Source organism: Gymnodraco acuticeps, unplaced genomic scaffold (assembly GCF_902827175.1).
Source record: "Gymnodraco acuticeps unplaced genomic scaffold, fGymAcu1.1, whole genome shotgun sequence".
NCBI classification, from domain to species: domain Eukaryota; kingdom Metazoa; phylum Chordata; class Actinopteri; order Perciformes; family Bathydraconidae; genus Gymnodraco; species Gymnodraco acuticeps.
This window is the reverse complement of record NW_022991091.1, coordinates 2,029,190-2,044,888: the sequence shown is the minus strand read 5'-3', so window position 1 is coordinate 2,044,888 and position 15,699 is coordinate 2,029,190. Positions and strand designations below refer to the sequence as shown.

At 41.1% G+C, this 15,699-nt stretch overlaps 1 protein-coding gene across 3 annotated transcripts in view; it reads left to right on the top strand.

Annotated features, from left to right (window-relative positions):
- Window positions 1–244: 244 nt before the first annotated feature.
- The window catches only part of agpat3 (1-acylglycerol-3-phosphate O-acyltransferase 3), a 31,144-nt gene continuing 15,689 nt past the window's right edge, over window positions 245–15,699 (top strand). The window contains exon 1 of one of the 3 annotated variants that reach the window (XM_034236914.1): window positions 245–461. The gene's annotated coding sequence lies outside the window, so the exon portion shown is untranslated. Of the gene's footprint in view, window positions 462–604; window positions 819–1,187; window positions 1,300–15,699 lie in introns of those variants that run through there. The other 2 variants (XM_034236916.1, XM_034236917.1) reach the window with 2 other exon arrangements.

Below are 15,699 nucleotides of genomic sequence, written 5' to 3'. Positions count from 1 at the left end.
ATTTCTAAATGTTTCAACCAAAAGCCTGCTTTATTGGTAACCCTGCATAGTGGTCACTGGGAATCACTAAAAGGCCTATGACAAAAATACATAGCCATTATTTTTTTACCTGTAGGCCTACCTATACTTTCACTAATAAATGGATCAAGATGTTTTTTTCGGGCGGCCAGGGTTCCGTTATTTGAAAATATATGTGTTTAAATCATGTCTAAGAATGAATGAGGGGCCGGACCGGATGTGAGGCATGCCACCTTCAGGATGGGCTTTGAGGAAATGTGGGGCTTTAACAGACAAACAATAGCGCTCCTGCAAATCGCATTACCTCAAGTCATATGTATTGCGTTTGAGGAAACGAACGAAATAAGAAGGGCTTCTTAACCGAGTTGTTTTACGCCCCTGACGGCAAGGAAGCAGCGAAAAAGTAAAACAAAATCTACCGACTCCCAAGTGAATAATTTCAGGTAAGCCCAGAGTAACGTTACGGTTACTGACACTGCTAACGTTAGCCGGCTAACTAGCATAGCGCAATGCAAACTACTCGGGTCAGTTAACTATGTACAGATAACACTAATTAATGTGAGTAATGTGTCTCTTATTGACAGAATATACTATTCAACTAGACGAGTACATCCGCCTCATATAAATACTCCTCTAGGTGTAGTGGTGTGTTAACTTAGCATGCTAGTCGTGCTGTTAGCAGCCCACTGCCCTTGTGCTGCTCTGCTGAGTTGCACAATGCACACTAACGTCAGCTACACACTCTAGTCACCCAGCGATAACTGATTTATCGTGTCTGATAGAAGAAACTGGACGGACTGGTAGGTTTTATTTTCTCTTGTAAAGATGTGTACTATTTGCTGTTTTCAACACTCTTCGGCCGCAGTCATGACATGTGTCAGACGAGGAGCCCCTCAGTCCACCAGTGCCTTACTGGAGGGGCACGCTAGCTAGTTATTTAGCTTTATTTTAGAGATAGTCGCACTAGTGCGTAGAACTGTTACCCTAATAGTGCTTTATTTATCATGGGACTAATGAACAACACTACTAAGCCGGGTACCGTTAGCTGAAGTAGTACAAAGTGCGCCACGAGTAGAGGCGAATATCATGGGGTTCATTTAAAAAGCCGCTATTGCACTGCAAGCAGTTTGTACGTCATGTCAGGCAGCTGGTCGACCTGCGTAAAGATGTCGTACCACACATCAGACGGAAGGTTACTGTAGTTCATTCAAATCTTCGGCTTTTTCAGCCAGTGACAACTTTACACTTTCACCAACGAGGCGAGCAGTGCGTACGTGACAGGCAAGTCATTTTTTAAGTCTACGTTCCTGGCATTTCTTGCTAACTCGGATTGTGTTTACTACTGATCATAATAATGCTCTTCACTTTTCATGTTCTCACAATACTGTCTGCGTAGTTTAGTCCACCCACAACAATAATGGATAGTCACATTGATACAGTGTCTGCCTTGATGGACAGTGCACTAACACATATTTAATGGTAATACGTGTTTTGCTTCATTGGTTCCACAATGGTAATGTAGTAGGGATGTGCATCTCCATCACTGAGGCCGATGCGATACGCATCTCGATACGTTGCCACGATACGATATACATTAACGATACATTTGAAACACCAGGCGATGCGATACGATTCACCCCTGTTGCGATACAGTTCGATACGATTTGATTCAACATTATGTGATTCGGTGCGATTCAACATGATGCAAAAATAATGATACTTCAATATGGTATGACAGAGGATTTTTGTTTTATTCCGCAGCAGCAAATCATACATTAACAAAAAAGTGCTTTACATATTTGGTACTGCACATCCCATCATGCCGTTTATTTTGTTACCTTTAAAAGCTCTCCAGAGTACAGTACAATTGTATAACACCTCACAGTTAAACAATGTAAGGATGCATTGCTCATGATTAACAATATGCAAATAACAGCTACCATAGTGCAATGTCCATACAGCTGCCAGCCTGATGTGCTTAACACTCATTCATAGGCTAACTCACCAGTGAGCAGAAAGCAGTGGGTTCTATATGAACAATAAAGAATACAAATAACCTTTCACAAACAGGTATTTCATAACTGCTTCCAGTAAGGAAGACATTTAAATTATTATTGGCCGTCACAGGCTGCTGTAAACTAAACTCCACTCTCTCTGGCAGAACACCTCACTGAGTGATTTAACTCATATGTCTAACTTTGAGGTTTCTCTTTTCAGCCGCAGACCCCATGTCGACTCTTTATGTGCGTCGCTAAGTTCCTCGTACTACTTGTGTACTTTAAAGCGGCTCGGCATCGTTAACAATTTGCGAGTGATTTTTCAAGTTGACCGTCTGTAGTATATAGTGCCGCGCACATATACCATCAGGACGTTACTGATGGGGTGCGGCTGCGGAGTGATACTGTGTGTATGCAAGCCCGCATCTAGGACGGATCTATGTATCATGGCTGTAGACCTGTTAAGTAATAAAGATACCTCATACAAAAGTCTACGGATACCTTATTACTCTCCATGACCTGCGGTCAACTATATAGCCTAGCATAAAGGACTATTACACCGTCTTTCTTGAACAATCCGAAGTGTTGCCAAACGTTTGATTTGTAGGTATTTTTCGGTGCGCTGTGTTTCTCTTTCTCCTCAACTTCCGTGTGTGTTGATAACTGAGACTCTCGGCCTCCGTAGTGGCGAAGCAAATATCAAAGATCGTCTCTGCTGATCGTTGACAAGATGAGGGGATTTTATATGAATGAATTGTTTTTTTACCGATGCAAAGAGGCTACGCAATCGATGCATCGCGAGTTCAACCCGGTTCAACCCAAACTGTAGCCGATGTGCACTCTTTCAACCGGTGCACTCGCATCTTGAACGTTTATACCGGTGCACCGATGCGAATCGGTGAATCTTAACATCTCTATAATGTAGAGTTTGTTGTAAGATCTGCCTGCAACAGACCTTGACAGGGAGACGTGCACACTGCTATTGTGATGGCCTATGCTAGTGATTGTCTAGTGTTATAATGGTTTGGTAGTGTGTAGTACTGTATTAAGGTGTGTGTCATTTTGGTAATGTGATAAAATGTATATGCAATCTGTTCATTTTCAGTTACCCTTGACCGTCTCATTTTCTCAGTATTAGTGGTAATCAGGATTTCATACTGCTGACCACAGGAACTTCTAATAGCCATTTTGCAATCGAACAGATACATTTTGTAAAAAAACTCTAATGACTATGCTGTATAGTAACTTTAAGTAAGAAAACTGCAATCCAAAAGGTACAGCTTTCAACCCAGCGAGAAACCTTTCTGGACATCTTGAGATATATATGTTGCTTGATCATTTTCCCCTGAAGAATAAGAAGAAATTATGTTATTTTTATTTTTTTGTTAATTAACTTTTTCAAAACCCTGTGCCGGTTTCAGCGTTATAAAAGTATTTGTGTGGCAGGTTTTATGGGGACAGGACTGTTCATAATTGTCTAACTAATTATGTCTTACAACACTTTTAACCCTAATAAACCAAAGTGCAAACTGAATTGGGCGGCCTACTGCATAATAAGGCAAGGCAAGAACAAACTAAGTGAAGTCAAAGAACAAGTTAAACAATGGGAGAATAAAAATACAAATTATAAATCAAGAATAAACATAATAAAATCATTCATACTCAGCAAGATCCTTTTTCTAGCAAACATTTTCCCCCCACCAGCCCAAATAATTATGCAATTAAACAAACAGTGTGTCAATTTGGTGTGGGGTTCAACAAGGGAGGTTACTAAATGTAATTTGTTATTTAAAAGTAGGGAATATGGAGGCCTGGGAGCCATAGACCTGGGCATTAAACTAAAAATTACCTTTGTAAAAAACATCTCGGCTGCAATCAATAGGAAAGCACCTTGAGTTGAGGATGGAAAAATGGGATGGAACAAAAGAAGAGGCAGAGCTAGAAATGGACCATATTACAAATTAGTTTATGGTGACTTCACAACTAAAGTTCAACATTTAGGGATTGATTGGATCGGACTACCGAATAGAGTAATTTTTAAAATGATAAACGATTTCAAATATGGAGGTGTTATAACATACAAACACCTGACGAAGGTAACGAAGTCTTGAAATTAGTTAAAAGTAAACAGTAAACATCGGAGAGCATGAGAGACGTGAGGTGGCTGATATCAGTCAACAGACTTGCGGTCAGAGCTGTGGTTTCATGGAGCTGCTATGTGAAAACTAGAACATTCCCCATGATTAACTGTGAGGACGACAAGACTTTACAGCACCTCCTCATGGACTGCTACAGAGCCCAGGAGATGTGGTCAATCCTACGGGGCATCGGTTTAGAGTTCAATGTAAAATATGTCTCAATCATGTATTGTATTCTGGATGAGGGGATGGACAATAAACACAGGGAACTTTTTCAGCTGGTAATTTGTATAACATGTATGAAAACAAGGTGCAAGATTATACTAAATCAGACGATCATAAACAGTGGCACCATCGTGAAATAAATACTTACTGAACTAAGGAGAAGGAAAACCCTGGACAAATCCCAGACTCAGCCATGGGGCATTTTGAGTCTGTGACCGAACTGAGTCTCATTGGAATATAAACGTGCTCTCTTTATGTTATTTATATATTTATGAATTGTGTGTTATGTGTATTATTAATGTAACTTTTGTAGATCATGTACTGCCCAAATAATATTAAAAAAAAACCAAGGTAAGGCAATTTTATTTATATAGCACTTTTCAGCACGTGGCGTTTCAAAGTGCTTTACAAAAAAAAATACATTTAAGAACAAATACAGCGTAAATACATAATTAAATGGCATTTAAAAACAGGCATAAAAAGCAAAGATAATGAAATTAAATAAATAAATAAACACAGCCGGTACAGAATACATGACTAAAAGGCATACTGTAGTGTGAGTATGAGCAGCTCAATTAAAAGCAGCGGAAATGGATGCGTTTTTAGGATTTCAAAATAGGAATTGTTTCGGTGGACGTGCAGGATTTAGGCAGTTTGTTCCAAATAGTTGGGGCATAATAACTAAAAGCTGCTTTTCCATGTTTAGTGGTTATTCTCGGAACAGAGAGCAGACCCGACCCAGAAGACCTGAGACTCCTGGATGCTTCATAGTGATGGAGTAGGTCGTCTATATACCTCGGTCCTAAGCCATTTAGTGATTTAAAAACTAGCAGTAGTATTTTAAAATAAATTATTTGGCAGATTAATTGGCAGATAATTAATACACTTAGCCAGTGTAATGATCTCAGAACCGGAGTGATGTGATCCACTTTTCTAGTGTCAGTGAGAACTCGAGCAGCAGCGTTCTGAATCAGCTGCAGCTTTCTGATAGATTTTTTTAGTGAGCCCTGTGAATACACTATTGCAGTAGTCGAGTCTACTGAAGATAAAGGGTTGGACAAGTTTTCTAAATCCTGTTGCGACATTAGTTTTTTAATCCTTGATATATTCTTCAGGTGACCTAATAACTGTTGTAATGTGACTGTTAAAATTCAGGTCTGAGTCCATCACAACACCCACATTTCTTGCTTTGTGAGTTACTTTGTAGTCTACCGACTGAAGCTCTGTGATTACTTTTAATCGGTCCTTCTTTGCTCCAAAAACAATTATCTCAGTTTTTTGTTTGTTTAATTGGAGAAAGTTCTGAGTCATCCAGTCAGTGATGTGCTCAATGCACTTGCTCAGTGTTTTAATCGGAGAGTAGTCTCCCGGGGTAATTTTAAAATAAATCTGGGTGTCGTAAGTCATGCACGTTTTGCAATTGTGGTAATTTGAAGTATCTCCCTCAAATCGTAAAGGTCCCATGTCATGGCCATTTCTACTGATCATAATTCCATTGTTGAGGTCTACTAAAATAGATTTATACTGTGCAATTTTCCAAACTCACATTGGTTTCTCATACAGCATCTCTGTATAGTATGTGTATTCACTCTCTGTCCTACACGGCTTGTTAGAGTTCCTGCCCCCCCTCCCTATGAGCCCACTGTGCTCTGATTGGTCAGCTCGCCCACTCTGTTCTGATGAGTCCACCACCGTTACAACCATGGATGTATAATAAGAACTGGATACAGCGTGGGAGGCGGGGCCTCATTCATTCCTATGAGAGTTGCTCATTGGCGCAGATTACCCAGCATGCCTGAGAAGTACCCGTATGTGCGCTCATAGCGCATGCGCAACTTTAACCAAAATGCTCGTTCACATCAAGCACGTCAATTTGCGTACATGTAACAGCACCGCACGTTCATGACAGCATGGTAATGATTTGTTATTATGATGGATTTGATATTAACGAGGCGGCAGTTAGCAGCTTTCATTATGCTAATGTACACGTAAATCGTTATGTACTTATATTACGCTGTAACAGGATCTAGTGATATCCAAGCAACAGAGCTTAATTTAGCATGAAAGAATGATTGTATATATGTTATATATGATTGTGTGTGTATATATATATATATATATACTTATAATAATAAGTAATATTAACTTTATTTAATACAACATTTACGGTACAAGATTTAATCATACAGCCCATGTAGTATGATAATGAATTACAGCAAACATGTGCAATATATCCATTATTACAGCTCCGTGGGATGGCAGTAGGGCTGTGCGATTATGGCAAAAATCATAATCACGATTATTTGGTCAATAATTGATATCACGATTATTTTGACGATTATTCATTGACCATTTATTGAACTTTAAAACAAATAATATTTTACCAATAAACAAGATCAACAAATATGTTGGAGCGCACTTCCAAAACCATACTAAACATATATTAATATGATAAATAAAAATAAATTAGACCAAAATAAATGAAATCAAATATGATGCAGTGCACTGTCACAACCTACTGAAAACTCCTTAATATATAGCCAACATTTTTGGTAAAACATATTCAACATATTCCACTCAGTTAAACGTTGAAGGCTGGCCAACCGTCATGGTCCAGAAGTAACAGGAAATAAATGTTGAACTACAATTTAAGACCAAATAAAAATGTTTAGGCCACCATGGCAAATGCTGGTAGGGCTGCTCATGTCATCTCTTAAAGATGTTTTGCAAGAAACACCAGCCTGTTTACATGGTCTGGTTTCAGAGATGAGCGCAGGCAGGTGACGATATTGCCACCTGTACTGAAGACCCTCTCTGAAGAGGAACTTGTGACAGTGCTGCCACATATGACACAGGAAAAAAAGAAAAGACTCTGAAGAACCCTTTCTTTGCCATTATATAAAAATAGTGTTGCTACAAAAGTATAAATTAGGCTTACTAATAAGACAACTCAGATCTGAAGCTACACAGTAATCTGCTGCAGCAACAGTGCAATAAAAAAGACAACATTAATAGAATCAAACCCATTTTTTGTTGCATTTTATTAGAGTATAAAAATAAATGCCTTTAAAATAGGATGCAAGCAACACTAGTTTCTGAACTGATAGACTATAATCAATTTAAACAGAACAGATCTTAATGTTTGCATTCTTATACCATTTTGTACAATAATTATCATGAATAAATTCAAACAAACTAAAACTTACAGCAGATTAATAACGTTATTTAAATTGAGTTTTTATTATATCAAAAACCTGTTGAAATGCTGCTGTTATTTTTACTCTCCCACAAAAGCGCGTCGCAGCCTCCAGGAAAGCTTCTTTCATAACTTCGCCGTCTTCGAAAGACTTCATGTGTTTCGCAAGAACGTGACTGACACGATAAGATGCTCTGGTAGCAGCCTTGCTCTTGTTGTTGGGCCTGGTGAAAATGGACTGCTGTGCATTTAGCGGTCCTTTCAGGCCCCTCCCCTTTTGGGAGCGTAGGGCAGAATTAGGAGGGAATTCCGTCTCGCAGCGTTTGTGCACTGTTTTGAAATGCCGCTCCTAAATTACCCTTCTTCGATAAAGCCACGCTCGCATTGCAGATGAGACAGATGGACTTTGAATTGGAATAGATACAAAAATAATGATCCTCCCACTTGGAGTGAAAATTATATATTTTGGGCTTTTTTGCTTCTGCCATAATTGCGGTCTTGTGTGTGTGCGGACTGGCACTCCTGTTGACCATCCATGCTGTTGACACGGACAAAGTCAGCGAACTAGTGCACTGCTCACCAGCCACGCCCGGACACATGGGGTGAGGCCGGCCAATCACAAAGCTTTGATGCGTTCAAGTGCATTATTCTGGCACGGGAACATTATGTTACAGGACATTAACGATAAAACAGAATATTGTTGTTCTATTTTTAGACACATCTCGCGATCGACTGGGAATCTCCCCGCGACCCTTCTTTTTAACTAGTTGCTGCTCTTGTTCTGACATCTTCGCCCGCGCTGAACACTCACAACACATGTCACTCCCACGTGGCCGAGTGGGCTTCTAGGGAGGGGCGAAAACGCACCCAGCAAAATAATCGTATGTTGTCAATTATGCTGTTTTCCTAATCGTCGCAAGCCATAATCGTAATCGCGATTAAAATACGATTAATTGCACAGCCCTAGGTGGCAGTAAGACGATATGGGTCCGTTCTTATTGTGCATCCATGGGTAAAGATAAACGCAACTCACATTGGTTTCTCAAACAGCATCTCTGTATTCACTGAATTTCACTCTGCCTTTAACGGCTCGTTGTAGCTCCAATAGCTCCAGCCCCACCCTCCCTGTGAGCACAGTGTGCTCTGATTGGTCGGGACACGTAACATGAACGTGCCGGGCGGCGCGGTCCCGTGGGTTAGATGCGCGTTCATAATGCAGAGGGAAATAACTCTCAGAATAACGTTATTAGCACATTTTTACAACTTGAGGAATGAATGTTTTTAATAAGGGCTATACAAGTGTTCATACTGGGTAGTTTATTTAGTTTAAAAAAATTATCCAACGATTTACAGACCACTCTTTCCCCATGTAAGTCAATGGGAAAAAGTGTTTCCGGGCCTGGCAACCAAACGGAAGTGTAGTACCGCCGTTTGGCCAGCACGAATATTTTCATCTGAGTCCGGCGCACTTCCTGGGGGCTTGGTTACAACGGAACATCAGTGATTATGTGTTACAATGGCGTTGGCAACCAGAAAATGACACCAGCAATGACAAACAGATGAGAATGCTGCGTGGGGTCTGGGTGCCGTGTTGGCGGGATGTTGCGGGGCTCGCTGCTGGAGCGGACAGTGTGAGCTGGCAGTGTGAGCTGGCTTGCTGCGGGGGATCTGCGAGACACAGCGAAACCCAGCCTGAACCCAGCCCGAGCACACACACACACCTGACACACACACACACACACCTGACACACACACACACACACCTGACACACACCTGCAGCCTGGCTTTGAGTCTGTGTGTGTGCTCAGAACGAGCCTGAGCCCCGCCGCGTCTCGCTGTCTCAGGCTGAGAAATCTGTGGAGCTGCAACTGAGAAAAGATTTTTTTTTTTTTGTGTGTGTGTGTGTGTGTGTGTGTGTGTGTGTGTGTGTGTGTGTGTGTGTGTGGTGTGTGTGTGTGTGTGTGTGTGTGTGTGTGTGTGTGTGTGTGTGTGTGTGTGTGTGTGTGTGTGTGTGTGTGTGTGTGTGTGTGTGTGTGTGTGTGTGTGTGTGTGTGTGTGTGGTGTGTGTGTGTGTGTGTGTGTGTGTGTGTGTGTGTGTGTGTGTGTGTGTGTGTGTGTGTGTGTGTGTGTGTGTGTGTGTGTGTGTGTGTGTGTGTGTGTGTGTGTGTGTGTGTGTGTGTGTGTGTGTGTGTGTGTGTGTGTGTGTGTGTGTGTGTGTGTGTGTGTGTGTGTGTGTGTGTGTGTGTGTGTGTGTGTGTGTGTGTGTGTGTGTGTGTGTGTGTGTGTGTGTGTGTGTGTGTGTGTGTGTGTGTGTGTGTGTGTGTGTGTGTGTGTGTGTGTGTGTGTGTGTGTGTGTGTGTGTGTGTGTGTGGCGAGGCGTTCTGGGGCAGCATAGACAGGTATTTTCTGTGTTAGAGTTTTGTTCCCTACAGGGTGTACGTTGAGGGTTTGTGACTGCAGACCGTTTACATGCATAAAAAGCTACATAACACACAAGGGGACGGGTAATACCCGGAAAAGCATGACATGGGACCTTTTAAATAAATATAACGTGTCATAAAACAGTTGGAACAAAGTCCAGTAAGATGACTGTTTGGATGTAACTTATTGAACTCTTAATCAAGTATTGCCATATAGGTCTTTGACACATAGCTTTGTAGATACGGTTTTATCTGTGCTGAGCAGTACCATCGTGGGCAGTAACTCAGCACTAGCAATGAATAGTTTTATTAACCTCAGTCATATTTGTGAATATTCGATTACTGCAAAATACCTTAACTTACAGAGTTTTAACTCAAGCTGTCAAGGAATCAATTTCACCTAGGGCTGTGCAATTAATCGTATTTTAATCGCGATTACGATTATGGCTTGCGACGATTATGAAAACAGCATAATTGACAAAATACGATTATTTTGCTGGGTGCGCTTTCGCCCCTCCCTAAAAGCCCACTCGGCCACGTGGGAGTGACATGTGTTGTGAGTGTTCAGTATGGAGTCAGATTTGGGTCAATATTCTCGCGCGTAAAACAAGCTACTCACAAGCGGAAAATGTGCTTTTACACGCGCATAAAATGACCCTCGCGCGCAGATTAAACCCCCGCGAGCAGCCCTCTTGCTTGCTCGCGGGAGTGTCAGCCTCGCGGAGTCTGTCTACGCGCGCGTGAAAAGTTTCTGGCACTTTGGGGCGGAGCCACTGGACTTTGATTGACAGCTGCCAGGAAACCCGGGGTTGCCAGGTTTGATAAATGCCTGAACTGCCAAGAGCCGAGCAGTGACGGCAGCAAAATCAGTTGGACGAGATTGAATGGTAAAGTTGTCCATAAAAAACTATTATATTCGTAAAATGTACAGCTAATATATATATATATATATATATATATATATATATATATATATATATATATGATTCTGTTTTCTTCAAGATTGTGTCTTCCTGGTCGAATGTACTTATTGTAAGTCGCTTTGGATACAAGCGTCAGCTAAATGTAATGTAATGTAATATACATTAATTTGATATAAAACAATATATTTTTCAGTGGGCTGTGTCCGTCGAAAACTGATAGCTAGCTGCTAGCTGCTAGCTGCTAGCTAGCTAGTCTGCTGTACGCACCTAGATTTTGCTGCCGTCACTGCTCGGCTCTTGGTAGTTGCCCCAAAGTGCCAGAAACTTTTCACGCGCGCGTAGACAGACTCCGCGAGGCTGACACTCCCGCGAGCAAGCAAGAAGGCTGTCTCTCTCGCGAGCAAGCGCAGAGCCGCTCGCGGGGGTTTAATCTGCGCGCGAGGGTCATTTTATGCGCGTGTAAAAGCACATTTTCCGCTCGTGAGTAGCTTGTTTTACGCGCGAGAATATTGACCCAAATCTGACTCCATAGTTCAGCGCGAGCGAAGATGTCAGAACAAGAGCAGCAACTCGTTAAAAAGAAGGGTACAACTATTTCCACTATTTGCAAGTAATTTGCCATTACATTTCAGAACGCTAAAGATATGTGCCCAGTTAGCAACCAGGGCTTTAAGCAACTTGTCAACACGTTGGACAAGCGTTACGCGATGCCGTCTCGGTATTATTTCAGCAGGTCTGCGCTGCCTGCACTATATGACAAATGCCGTGGGGAAGTTGAGAGAGATGTGGCTTCAGCTGACTACTTTGCGACCACAACGGACCTATGGTCTAGCCCAGGGGTGCCCAACCAGTCGATCGCGAGATGTGTCTAAAAATAGAACAACAATATTCTGTTTTATCGTTAATGTCCTGTAACATAATCTTCCTGTGCCAGAATAATGCACTTGAACGCATCAAAGCTTTGTGATTGGCCGGCGTCACCCCATGTGTCGGGGCGTGGTTGAGGGTCTTCAGTACAGGTGGCAATATTGTCACCTGCCTGCGCTCATCTCTGAAACCAGACCATGTAAACAGGCTGGTGTTTCTTGCAAAAAATCTTTAAGAGATGACATGAGCAGCCCTACCAGCATTTGCCATGGTGGCCTAAACATTTTTATTTGGTCTTAAATTGTAGTTCAACATTTATTTCCTGTTACTTCTGGACCATGACGGTTGGCCAGCCTTCAACGTTTAACTGAGTGGAATATGTTGAATATGTTTTACCAAAATGTTGGCTATATGTTAAGGAGTTTTCAGTAGGTTGTGACAGTGCACTGCAACATATTTGATTTAATTTATTTTGGTCTAATTTATTTGTATTTATCATATTAATAATATATGTTTAGTATGGTTTTGGAAGTGCGCTCCAACATATTTGTTGATCTTGTTTATTGGTAAAATATTATTTGTTTTAAAGTTCAATAAATGGTCAATGAATAATCGTCAAAATAATCGTGATATCAATTATTGACCCACATAATCGTGATTATGATTTTTGCCATAATCGCACAGCCCTAATTTCACCCATTGACTTCCCCTCCTACTTTTTCCATTAGTCCTATTATATGCTGACTACAGCTCTGTTAAGTGCCTCCATAACCCAAAGCGTTCATCTGGTTGCATCTTTAGAATTTATTTAATTTATTATCATAATAGTTACAGTTAATTGTATTTCACTTTACAATATTTAACCTTACATTCTGTTTCTTTCACATGCACTATTTTATTCAAATATGTCGTACTCTGTTTCATTTTTTAAAATGTATTATTATTGTTATTAGGGATGCACGATATTGGTTTTTTGAAACCGATACTGATAACTTCCTGCTTCTATAATAATATAATATATATATATATATATATATATATATATATATATATATATATTAAATGTACCTGTAGTTTTTGCACACCTGGTGGTAAAAAAAAAGACTAGTAGTGAGCAAATGACATGAGCATTACTACTATGAACAAAACAAAGCCAAGAACAGTTTTGACTCTCGTCAAGCGCCATCATTTCTATGATGAAGTTAGAGATCGTTTTAGCCCTGGGGTCGTCTCTGGCAAACTTCTTGCCTTTTACAAAAGCCTCGTCGATAGGTAAAAGCCCTGGTGCCTTTGCAGCTGGCTTTGGATTCGCCGCTAGTTTAGCAGCGCAGGCGTCTTCGTACGCTTTTAACACACCATCGTAGCGATGGCGATGTTTCAGGTGACTAATCAGGTTGGAAGTATTATAGCTCGTTGCCTTTTTCCCTCCTCGTGGAACTTCTGCATTGCATTTGTTAATACAAATAGCAAGCGAACTATCTAACTCTGAAACTTTGAAATAGTCCCATACTACCGGTGACATGTTTGTTTACTGTCCTGGCTTCACGGCCGCACACCATTTACGTCACAGCCAGGCATGAGTTAGGGAGCGCTGGATTTGTGAAGAACTCCCCTCTTCCTAAACCACTAATACCACAGTACTGGCAAAACGGGAGGAGCCGAGTGAAAAACAAGCGCCCCTCATCCCAATCCACCCACACCGCAGTATATTTTTCTTTTTTTTTACCCAAAAAATATATTGTATATTATCGGGGCTATTAATACTGTTATCGGGTTTATCGGGATGACGTCATAATTCCTAATATCGGACCGATAATTATCGTGCACCACTAATTGTTATGTTGTTGTCGTATGTCCTTTATAGAATATGTTGCATTGTTGGAGGAGCTCGGGACCTACGATTTTCATTCCATAACTACACTAGCTACTGTGATGATAAAACCCTTGAACCTTTTCGATAAATCCTTGACCCTTTTCAGTCATCACTTCTCACTATGGCAACATCCAGATTCCAGATGGAGCCTTAGAAGGGTTCAAGGTTCAAGGGTGGTATCTAAGTGATGCAAGGCCATTACATGTCAGCAGGAGCTCCTTAGCTTATTTATAAAAGACTGTCTGTCCATTTCTAAAACACTATTCTGTTTGTGGCTTTGCATGAAATGTTTGAGTAGTTTCCAAGAACTCCTCAATATCCACAGTTTACACTCCTGAGAGTAATAACGTACTCTTACTGTAATATAGTAATGTAGCCTATATCACCTAAAGGCAAAGATCTTGAATTTGTTTTAATAATTGGATGACATTAGCTTTGTGCACACATAAGATAGTGGGAACAATACATTCCTGCTTTTGTTTTTGTCATGAGATGTGTTGATACAAATAACTTAGAAAGTCATTATTATTTTTAATTGAATATTGACAAAATATTCTTGCATTTTCACCAAATTAAACTTCTTCTGGTGCATTATCATCCTCCATATTAGTTATATTGCTTTCTGGCCTATGTGTGCATTTTTGCAATCGAACGAATAGAACACACTATAAGTGTTGTCCCTGCTGTTGTAAGTGGTGTATTACAAACAACTGTATGATGGAAGTTGCAATTGAGTCTTAAAGGAGAGGTGTCATGGCCATTTCCACTGATCATAATTCCATTGTTGAGGTATACTAAAATAGAAAAATACTGTGCAATTTTCCAAACTCACATTGGTTTCGCATACAGCATCTCTTTAAAGTATGTGTATTCAGCAGTATTCACTCTCTCCACTAAACGGCTTGCTGCAGCTCTTGCCCCCCCCCCTCCCTGTGAGCACAGTGTGCTCCGATTGGTCGGGACCAGTTGGGACGTTGTGAATCGCGCTGAGCTCCGTGGAGGTGTGATTTCCTTGTTTAGCGATACACAGCGAAACACAGCCAAACTCAACCTGAACACACACAAAGTCACAGCCGAAGTAAAAACAATAAGTCTGGCTTGATATTGAGTAAGAAAAAGGTTGATAAACGCTGTGAGAATGGGTCTGCAGAGAGAATTTCGCCGCGATCCCAACTGTCTGTTATCAGCCTGCAGCCAGGGAGGAGAAATCAGCAGAGCTGCCTGCACTGAGTGTGTGAGGAAGTCGTGGATTGGTCAATTTGGACCAATCAGCGGGGGCTTAACATAACGGCTCCGCGGACGTAACGTAACGGCTCCACGGATTGGCCCATTTGGTTCCGGCTACCGCATGACCGTATCGCGTCATAGTTCTGGGCGTGGCTACTGGGTGTTCACACGTCACAATGTCCAGGAAGAACATGGAAGAAGGTCAAATAGTTCCAACGAGGCGTTTTGGGGAGGTATTTTCTGTGTTAGAGCTTTACTCCCAACAGGGTGCACTTTGAAGGTTTTGACTCTGCAGCCCATTGACATGCATAAAAACCTTCATAACACACAAGGGGACGGGTAATAACCGGAAAAGCATGACATGTCTTCTTTAAGAACTACAGTGGTGCTACGTGTAGGATTGAGAGCACTTCATGCTTTGAAACATGAATGACCTTCATTGTCAAGCTAACACAATGTATTTTTAACTCTATTTATATTCAGCTTTAATGCCCAGTGGCGAGGCCTCTGGACTGTACTCTAACCTTTTGACCTATTTGATTTAGTAAACACTGGAGTTCATTTCTGCTTCTCTGCCAGCTTGTCTAAACCACATCTGACATTAGCTCTGTGAGGGAACCCAGAGGCTTTTGTCGGCTTGCCCACTAGGACTGTTTGCCCTTGTTGTGTGGCTGACTAATACAGATATGTTGTAAATAATTGTTGAGGATATTCATAACTTTATTTGCTCTTCCAATTATACTAGGTCAAAGAAAAACAAAGCACAGGTTGGCAACAATCATATAGGGGTTGTTTAAGGAAACTATTGACCATT